This window comes from Aythya ferina (genome assembly GCF_964211825.1).
Source record: "Aythya ferina genome assembly, chromosome: 2".
In the NCBI taxonomy this organism is placed as follows: domain Eukaryota; kingdom Metazoa; phylum Chordata; class Aves; order Anseriformes; family Anatidae; genus Aythya; species Aythya ferina.
In genome coordinates, this window is record NC_140297.1 from 82,311,279 (window position 1) to 82,319,242 (window position 7,964).

General features: G+C 40.6%; 1 long non-coding RNA gene across 1 annotated transcript; it reads left to right on the forward strand.

Annotated features, from left to right (window-relative positions):
• Nucleotides 1–731: 731 nt before the first annotated feature.
• On the forward strand, nt 732–2,598 carry LOC311432506. Its single transcript, XR_014690096.1, has 3 exons — nt 732–825; nt 1,328–1,453; nt 2,521–2,598. It is a non-coding gene; the product is annotated as an uncharacterized lncRNA (long non-coding RNA).
• Nucleotides 2,599–7,964: the final 5,366 nt, after the last annotated feature.

Genomic DNA, 7,964 nt, shown 5'->3' on the forward strand with positions numbered 1-7,964 from the left:
CACATAATATTCCTAATATGTCTTCTTGCCCATTTGTGCCATAAGGATAACATCAGAAATCTCACGTTACAAATTCACTTGCAGATTTTGACCCATTTACGTAAGAAAGACTCTGTGTGTGCCTGGGGAAATTTCAGGGCAGGAAAGTCATGAGGGTTTTGTTTTGGAGCTGCTGAAAAACCACAGGGATTTTCATAACTTTTCTGTTTCCCTCAAAGGTATAGAAAATTAAGAAACTCTTGCTGAAATACTGGGAAATGTAAGGTTACTTGAACTTATGAAATTCCTATTTTTCTGTCTTTTTGTCATTGCTTCATGCTCTTTCCCTCTTCCTGTGCTTGCCTGGAACAAAGCTAGGAACTATCCAGGATCACTGTGGTGATCACTGGGTATTGCAAGGAATTCACGTACATGCAGAAGAATTACATAGTATAGCAAAAGCCATTTCCATAGCTGATACCCATTAGAACCCTTTTAATTATTCCTGTTTCAGAACGGTGCATGAAAGACACCATGACATTGAAAACTACACTATCGACAAAGGAATGAACATCAATTCCAAACCACATTTGTATAAATGAGGGAAACTACCTAAATGACCAACATCTGACCGCTGTATTGAAGAGATTGGCCTGAGGGAACATAAAGCTAGGAGGGGTGGATACAAAGGGCTCTGGAGCCTGAGCAGCACAGCTCTTTCCAATGCACTGCTGATTAAGGCAGCTAGAAGAGTGAGGGTTTTGGGACCTGTAGGTTTTCTCTGGTTTGCAAGCAGAGGGGTTGCTATAGTCCTTGTGTGAGGCATTTAGTGCTATCAAGTGGCAGGTAAATAGATGCTGTATGAGTTGTAGTCATTTCCACTGGGTAATCCACAAATAGTGAAAGTAAAGGAATTGCCTTCTGTAGCGGGAAATGATCCATTGGATGTCTGAGCTTGGCTGCTGTTTAGATTTGGCAGTGCATAGGCTAGTTCTTGGAAGCAGTAGAGTTAAAGTTGAGCGATTCTTTTTCAGTGTACTGCTGTTTAAATGTAGTTAAAGCAGAGGGTGTGGGTAAGGCAAGCTGCGATCTTATATGTAAGCCCCTGAAGGATTTAGTGCAGCAGAGGAGGAGAAAGTGTCATGACTGTACAGTCCAAAAGGCTGAGATAAGAGGGGCTGTTGGTGATCTCATACTGTTTTTTAAGGGCACAGAAATAGTCCTCAGACTGCTTCTCCTGTTGTCCAGGGTACTAGAACAGTTGCTTAAGTCAAACAGAAAGCCAGGCAGGTGCCAGAGGGAAAGTGTAGATGAGCAAAGGGTCCTCATGGAGTTGTTCTATTGGCAGTGAACCAGGGCTTTGAGAAAGAAGAAACAGAAGACAAAGGCAAAGTGAAAACAAAACAGGGGAGGAGCATTTCTAGACCAAAGAAGGCTGAACTAGGTTTGAAAGGGCAATGATGAGAATCCACAGGTAAGTGAGTATCCTGCCACCTGTGGAGGGGAGAATGGGGAGATATTAGAAGGCCTGTAGAGAAATAGGACTGAGACTAACATAGTGGTGAGCTGAGAATTTGGGATATCTCTAGCCCTGAGGAAAGGGCAATAAAAAAGAGTTCAAAGTCTTAGATCACAGCCAAGGCTATGATATAACAAGTCCCACAAAGACCTGGCTGATAGATCGTGTGACTGCTGCGTCAGAATAACATCTCTTGGAAGAGAGACAGGAAAAGAGCAGGAAAGAATTGCTCTGGATGCCAAGAATACACATACTGTCTGCAGAGTAAAATGATGAACAGCAAGTTATTGAATGTTTCTGGGTAGTAAAAGAAAAGACACAGAAGTCTCCTGGAGGTCACATAATAGAGTGTAGGAGGTAAAGCAGAATCTTGTTTTGAGTAGCTACCAGGAGGATTTAAAAGGCAGGCCATGGAGGAATTTCAGTAAAATATGAGGACAAAATTAATCAAAATCTTGGAATGTGCTGAGAATGCTTAACTGTGTAAGAATGTGGAGAAAGCTGTAAAAAGATGCTATTATATTTCTGGCTGTTATTGCTTGGAGGAACTGACAAAGCATCTGAAGTGCTGAGGTAGTTTATGTGAAGAGGGTGACATAGTGTTTTGAAAAGGGTACTGGTAGAGTACCTGACCTCTGAGGATAGGACAATAGACTTGAAAAAAGAAACCTTCAACTGAGTAGGTGGACTGTTTTGAGATCAAGTGTCTAAATCAAAGAAGGCAATGGAAGAGTTAACTCATTTGGTCCCTATCTTCTGTGATCATTTTCAGTTCTGAGTCTCTCAATTTCCTTCTTATGTTCCCAGTTCTGTGTACAACTGCATGATTTAGCTTTTTGAGGTTTTTAGCATTTCCCATATAAATAAGATACAAGCATTAAAGGTAAAACAAAGAACTGTAAAAATAACCTTTACAGATGCATTCTGTTACTTAGAAAGGGGGGAAAAAAGGTAAGGCAGCATTTCCTCGTGCTTACAAGCCCACCCTGAATAATTAATTTTGTTCTGCTTCACTCTGTCAGCTCTCTAAAGTGACTTCAAAAGGTCTTCCAGTCTGTCACTGCTGGTGTGCTCTGTGGGAGTGGAAAACAGGAGTATCCAGGTGTGTCCTGGTGTTATCTTAAAAGGTACCTGCAGGCTGCAGTATTGCCTTGATTATCTGCACACCTCTACAAACACGTTGCTTGTTTTTTCTTAGTGGGTGTGCCAATTCAGCAAGGAGTTCAGCAAATGGTTAAATTAAAACTAAGTAGACTAGTAGTTACACACTTCAGTCGGTGTTTTTCAAGCTAATGGGGGAGGAAGAGCAATGTGTTGTTTTTTTTTTTTTTTTTTTTTTTTTTCTTGCCAGATATGATAGTGTGTTTGCTACTATGATAAAGGCTTAAAAGTCACAAGGTGTGTAAAGGCTGGTGACATTTCTATTGGAAAGCAAACCCCTTTTGGCTTAAATTCTTTTCCTACGAGCATCTAAAAAAATTCTTTTGATTGAAAAGGTGTTCATTTTTGTCTAGTTATGCTGGAGAAATGATATCAAATTCTCTAATACTTTGATTTGTCAGGATATATAGTGCCTAAAGAACAGAATGAGGGCCAAGTGTCTTCTACAGGAATAGGTCCTCCTTTTGTAAGGGTGAATAGTGGAAAAGACTGAGCCTCCTGGTCTGTGTGGAAAATGGTTAACATGTCCAGAGATGGTTGCTGAAGAACAAGAAAGATTGAGTATCCCAGCAAAAAGCAATTTGATGGATTAGTCTTTTGGGAAGTGGGAAGAAAAGAAAGTCCTTTTAACTGATGGGTGGGTGTGGGTTTTTGTTCTCCTCATGATCCTCGATGGCAGCATGACTCTGCCTGTTGAGAGTACTGCCTTTGCTGGGTCAGATTTAGAAATCACAGCATCAGAAGATGGGGCACCTTCAGTGGCCCCATGGAGGTGAGTCCTTAGCGCACGTCCTTGATGTGCCTGGTCCAGGCATGCAGACCATAACCTCTGTGCTGCTCCCCTACAGCAAGAACCAGAGCAAAGAGAATTACAAGTGGAAACTGGATGTTTAGGCAGGACCCCTGATTACTCAGCATCATTATGAATTATGATATCTAGAAAGCAGCTGAACAAGACAAAATGATTCTTCACTAGGATATTTTGTCCCCTATTACTGCTGTCATGATGAATTTGCCAGCTGAAAACTGGTTCCTTCTGTGAGGCTACAGATAATTTGTGTCTGGAAAGACTGTGGAAGTGTATGTTGAAGTAATGTGCCTGCAGGCCTTAGATGAGGCCTGGCTTAGGGTTTATGACATATATTGAGGGGATTGTGGGCTAACAGAATTTATGAAGCTGGATGGACCAAGAATGCTCTTTCAGTCCTGAGTGACATTGTGGCTTGACTGTCAGACCTAGGGATGCAGGTGTAGATGTGGCAACAAAATCAGGGGGTCCAGAAGCCCCACCATGGTCTGCTAGGCAGATGCATAGGTATCTGCCTAGCAGGCATGCCCTACTCAGTTGTGGTGAGACCTCTTGGAATGGGGCTATAAAACTTTATTTTTCTGGGATGGAACAAACCACCTGGATTCTACCAGTTTTATCGAATATCCTTTAGGTTATTAGAAAAACAAGAGGTGTCCACTTCCCACCTTATGGTATTCAAGGTTCTATTGATTTCTGATGTATTACGAGGTGAATTTTCTTACTCTCTTTCCCTGTGAAAGATGTTAACTCTAGGTTTAGGATAACTGCTACAGAGCAGTGCTTCAGATGTGAGATCTTTGAACCATATCCTGCAGATTGCTCCCTGCCAAATCAATTTGAACTACTGTTTTTTTCTTTTTTCTTGGAGTCTTGTGTTTTCCAGGTCAATTTGTAAAATTGTATGTTCCACAATGCTATTTTTCTTCCTGACCATAGCACACATCTTCTCCAGAGCCCTTAACATGTGTGAAGGAAGGAAAAAATCATCACCTGCAAGCTTACAGATGAACTGTCTCCCTAGGCTATATGTTCTTATTCAAAGGGGCTTCCTGGTGGATGCAAATACAGTTAAGAGCTGTATTTGCATGTTGCAGATGTTAACTTTCTGTTAAAACAATACAACCAGTCATGTGTTTTGCATTTGTCTTGTCATAAAAGTGCACAGGGATAGATATATTCACCTACATCTGAACAGTTCCAGGCACGGTCTACAGCCCCTTCTGTGACTGATTGCATAGGTCGGTGTCTCCAGACCTAAAATACTTAGAAAGCATCTAAACCCATATTTGGGAATCTGGATTGATGGCCAACAACTTTTTGGAAGGATGTAAAGCAAATGCAACTGCCACCAAAACGGGTGCCAGTTTTGAGTTCTCAGCTCTGACAGAGATAAATGCCTGCTTTTATTTCCTCTACAGTCCTCTGCATCTCATTGTCTTGATCCACAAACTCTGAAAGGAAACTCTGCAACATGGAAAATACTGAATGTCTGATCCAAAGCACATTGAAATGCACAAAAATCACTATGATGGGCTTTGGATCAGGTCCTGAGTAAACTAATTCTTGGATCGTCACCTCTGGTCATAATAGCCCTTTGTTCTGCCTTTTTAATGACTAATGATTGTTATAAAAAGCCTTATGTAATTTCTGGCATGGTTAGACATCATATATGAGAGGTGTATAATCTTAGAAATGCTCTAGCTAGTTTCTTGGGTTGTGTAACAAATAATTATGGAATCTTGCTGAGCCTCACTTTATTATTATACAGCTCCAGGCTCTTACCCCCAGTGGCTTTACAAGCTTGTTAATATTTAAGCTATCTTGTAGCTTGGGTAAATTGTAATGACTTTCTTGTTACAGAAGCTAATATTAAACAAAAGAAGTTGTTGGGGGAAAGGGGAAAAGGTATGATGGATGTTATATTCTCCTGAAGGTGCTTTTCCTTGCTTTAATAGCTTTTGGCTGATTCACAAGTACAAATGAAATAGGAATCTCTTCCAAAGCCTTCCTTCTGTGCCTCTCTGGATAAGCAGAAAGACAGCCTTGCTCTTCACAGCGGATAGGGTAATGGTGGGCATGCAGGCTTGCCCTGAAGAATAATTTTGTACAAAATCCAAGTGACTTAGAGATGTTTTTTGGTGAATAAGACTAAAATCTAGCCAAAATCTATTAAAATCAGGAAGTCTTCTGACTACAGAAAGTAGCCAGGCCTACAGAAATGGCCAAAATAATTCAGCCACTCTGTTATAAAACAAGGTGGACAAGATAGCTCTTGTTCCTGCTGCCTCTGTCCAGTCCTGTTATGCCATGAAAACTTTCTCTGCCTACTCCAATTAAAAAAACCAATCCAGTCACTTAAGATATCTATAGCTGCTATTTAGGGTCAGAAGAACAGATCTGTGGTTTAATTAATATCTAATTTGTGTATAATTAGATTTGGTCTTCAACTGGGCTGGTGCTTCCTCTGCCTGCTCAGCTGGTAGACAAGGCTTCAGGAATGGTATATGCAACTATAGATGCCCCTGGTGTGGTGGTGGGTTGGATGATTGCCTATAGGGTTTTCAAGCATGACTAACTTCATCTGGCTTCCACAAGCTTTTAGTCTTGAAAGGGAACTCACATGGTGTGTTGCAAGATTTATAAAATCTCATGTAGTATAAAGATGAAGGGACAGAGCCACACACCTAGTACTGATGGCATATGTAGGTCCAAGATGACCTGCCAAAGCTGGGTGGGGTGTGCCTGGATTTTTCATGTAGAGCAGCTCAAACTTTAAAGTAAAAAAAAAAAAAAAAAAAAAAGCAGCAGCAGGTGGGGCTCTGAAACAGCAATTACCACAGGAGAGAGGCTTTGATTTTTCTAATGAAAACTAAAGGTCTGTAGTTAGTTGTAGCTGGAAAAACAACAAACAAACAAAAACAATAGCACCAAGTAAAGATTATTTATTGATGGCTATTAATGCATCATATGTACTTGGATTATATGGATCTGTGGTATACCCAGCTCTCAAATGTGGTTCCAGGCCTCCCAACCCCGTGCAGTTGCCACCACTTCTACATCTCAAAGTGCCATAGTAAAGGTAGAGTTTCACAAATAAGGTCAAGATAAGGAATGAATGTACTGTGACTCTTCAAGGGATGCCTCAGAAAGGGAATGTGATAGAGGTCTCTTGTGAGAGGAGAAAAGTGCTTAGAAAAATGGTTGCTAATTTCTCTCAGCTGACACCCGTTTATCCTGAGCTTTATGTGGCACATTCAGTGTGATGAAGCAGAAGATGCTTCATTATAAGACAAGACTACCTGTGGATTTGAACTGAAAAAAAAATGGTATGGGCTCAAAGTGATGGGATATTCCTGAAGGAAAAGTTCTTCAAGGGCTAGGGAACGCAAGGGTCCTGTTTTGACTTATGGTTATTGTAAGCTTCATGTAGGCTTAGAAAATGCTTTGGGAATGTTAACCTGCTGTTGTACATTCTTTAATCTAAGGAGCATAGCTGCCTCAGATGGGAGTCTGACCTAAATAGACCCTTGCTTTGATATAGGATAGGTTTTTAAAATTGGACATGTCTGAAGGGATTTGGTAATTGCATGGATTCCTATGAAAAGATGTACAACTCTTCTCACAATCCAGTTTGGTGTTTCCTGTAGTGTTTTTTACCAGTTATAGATCTCTATGATGGACTCACTTAGGTCAGAAATAAACTTGGGCTTTAAGTAAGATGTGTGAACTGCATAGTATACAGTGGAGCTCTCCTGGACAGAGCACCTGGGGAAGAGGTTGCTTACCTGACACGGTGTGCTGGTGGTATCTGACAAGCTACCTGCCCTGCTGGGGTTTTTCCACATCATTTGTGGGTACAGGAAGAGACAGCATTGCCTCTTATGTTAAAATGAAATCTATGGGGTGACGAACAGTGTGGTCACCTCCACCATCCTCAGTGCAGGTACATGCTGCTGTACAGAAAGGAGACTCACTCCTTTCTTATGTCAGAGGGCTGGATTCCGTCTCCTTTGTAGCCTGTGGGCCCTTCTCTGGTTGCACAGCAAGAAACTGGATCTCTAAACCTTTTTTCATGCAAAATTTTTCATGGTACAATTTATATCAGTGAAACAGTACTTGCAGGTTTAAGTTTTTATTTATTTTTTTTGTCTATGGGCCCTGTGTTCACAGTTCAGATGTGACCAAGTATAACCTACCCTTCTCTATAATAGCATACAGCTTTTTACCAAGATAAACTATTTAAGTTATTTAAGTGAATTGGAATACATGTTTGTGCAGCCAGAAATGAAGTGCAGTCATTTTTGTCATGTTAATGTAAATGGCAACTTGCCAAATAATTGAAACTTCTATTTGTAAAAACAGTATGGATGTATTTTTCAAATCATGTGTTGAATGCCTTGATGTGAACTCTATTGAAATGATGTTTATTAAATGACAGACCCCAAAATTATTTTTCATATTTTTCCCATATATTTTGCAGGAAGGTGGTAAATA